The sequence below is a fragment of the Mus pahari genome, chromosome 2 (genome assembly GCF_900095145.1).
Source record: "Mus pahari chromosome 2, PAHARI_EIJ_v1.1, whole genome shotgun sequence".
Taxonomy (NCBI): Eukaryota; Metazoa; Chordata; class Mammalia; order Rodentia; family Muridae; genus Mus; species Mus pahari.
Window position 1 is genome coordinate 147716803 of NC_034591.1, and position 2778 is coordinate 147719580.

Genomic DNA, 2778 nt, shown 5'->3' on the forward strand with positions numbered 1-2778 from the left:
TCCCTAAAATCAGTGACAAGATGATAAGACTGCTACTCTCTGTGTATCTATTCAATATAATACTTGAACTTCTAGCTAGAGCTACAACAAAAGGATCCGAAGGAAGGAAGAAGTCAAGGTATCAGTATTTGCACATGATATGATAATATACACAATAAACCCCCAAAATTCTACCAGAGAGCTCCTACAGCTGATAAACAACTTCAGCAAAGTGGCTGGATATAAAATCAACTCAAACAAATCAGTAGCTTTCCCTTACACAAATGCTATACATGCTGAGAAAGAAATTAGGGAAACAAAATCTTTCATAATTGCCAGAAATAATATACAATTTCTTAACTCTAACTAACCAAGTGAAAAATCTGAATGAAAAGAACTGTGAGTTCCTGAAGAGAGAAATCGAAGAAGACCACAGAAGATGGAAAGCTTTTCCATGGATCAATAGGATTAAAATAGGGAAAATGACCATCTTTTTTCCCCACTTTTTATTAGATATTTTCTTCATTTACATTTCAAATGCTATCCCAAAAGTTCCTTATACCCTCCCCCTGCCCTGCTCCCCAAACCACCCACTCCCGTGTCCTGGCCCTGGCATTCTCCTGTACTGGGGCATATGATCTTCGCAAGACCAGGGGTCTCTCATCCCATTTATGGAAAATGACCATCTTAACAAAAACAATCTACAGATTTTGTGTAATTTCCATCAAAATTCCATCACAATTATTTATAGGCATAGAAAGCTATTCTTAACTTCATGTGGCAAAACAAACAAACAAACAAACAAACAAAAAGCCAGGATAGCTAAAACAATTAAAAACAAAAGAACATCTGGAAGAATCACCATCCCTGATCTCAAGCTGTACTACAGAGTAGTAGTGATAAAAACCACATGGTATTTTCACAGAAATAGACAAGTTGATCACTGGAATAGAACTGATGACCCAGAAATAAGCCACAGATGTCTGCACACTTGTTCTTTGACAAATTAGCCACAACCATACAGTGGTTTAAAAAAAAATCATCTTCAATAAATGATGCTGTTCTAAATGTAGAATAATGGAAACTGATCTGCATTTATCATTCTGCACAAGACTGAAGTCCAAGTAGATCACATATTTTGAAAATATACAGAATATGTTTTTAAAGTGGAAGCCATTTTATAAGTAAAAATGAAGAAAATCAAATGCCATTTTCTATATAAGATATGCAAATAGTAACTTATCATACATGGCAGAAAATGAGTTTTTGTCAAATATCCACATGCCCCCTATTACAGTCAGTTTCTCTGGAGTAATAGAACTTTCGGAATATCTATATATACTAAAGAAATTAATTGGGTTGACCCAATAACGGGCAGCTGCAAATGAGAAGCTAAGAGTCTAGTATTTGCTAAGTCCCATGAAGTTAGTTGTTTTAGCTGGTCTTCTATACAAGCTGGAATCCTGAAGAAATAGATTCCAACATATGCACTGGGAGGTAACTGCAAGCAGCCAAAAAAAAAAATATATATATATGAAGCATTCCTTTTTCCATTGTCCTTATGTAGGCCTGCAGCAGACAGTATGCCCGGGATTAAAGCTGTCTACCACTACAGTTAGACCTAAGATTTTCTTTACTCAGAACTTGCTCTGATCCAGGCTGGCAATGAATTCAGATATCTGCTTTTCTCTCTCTACTAGAATTAAAGGCATGTATTGCTTTGCTTAGGCCTAAGCTTTCCATGACTACTGTGTCTCAAAATCAGGATCAAAAGCATGTGTCAGCCCATGTCAAATCTAGATCAAAAGCCTGTGTCTTCTAGCCTCAAGATCTGGATCATTGGAATGCCCTCAATTTCTGCACTGTATTTTATTCTGGATATAGTCCAGTTGACAACCAGGAATAACCATCACACCAATTAAAACTTATTATATTGTGGGAAGTCACATTTATTTTTTTATGCTTTACTTCCCTCTAGATCCACATCTTGAAATAGCTACTTTACAGTTACATTTTCATGACAATTTCTCCAGAACTGTAGGATGGTCAAGAAGATATCAAACATCTTGAAGTAGGCTTTAGGGTTTCTTATATGTCTATACAGCAGATCTCCTTAAATAAAAAACAAAAACAAAAACAAAAACAAAAACAAAAACAAAACAAAAGGACCCTTGAAGGTCATATTTGGTGCCCTCACACTGGGCACACTACAGTATTTTATATTTTAGATTTTTCTTTTGCAGTTTGTCATAATAGAGAAGTATAGAGAAGAGGTGTACACTGACCAATTTTAATTTCTACATCTTATATATTTTCAGGCTCAATGCTATTAATATTTTGTGATCTCTCTCTCTCTCATTGTATGTTTGTACATGTGTGTACAAACATTAATAAATGTTATTATTCATACATGTAAATATGTGTATAACATGTGCATGCTGGTGTGTATTAATTTATGTGCATATGTGTGGGGCACTGGGCTGTGCACAGACAGGCTGGTCTCCAGTCGAGCTGAGATGCTGAACCCTGGAACCTGGTGGTCATAATTTATCTACATGGGACAGAAGGGGTTCTCTCATGCTCCTGGAACTCTGGCTCCTGCCTAAGTTACTGCTTCCCACAGCCCCCACAAGAGAAGCATGGCTAGAAATCATGTAGGCAATGTCCCAAGCTTCTGACCTCACTCCTCTCTCTTTTTCTCTTTGTCCTCTCTTCTCCTCTCTCCTCTCCTCCCCGCCCTTTCCCTTTCCTCCTCCTCCTCCTCCTTCTCTCTCTCTCTCTCTCTCTCTCTCTCTCTCT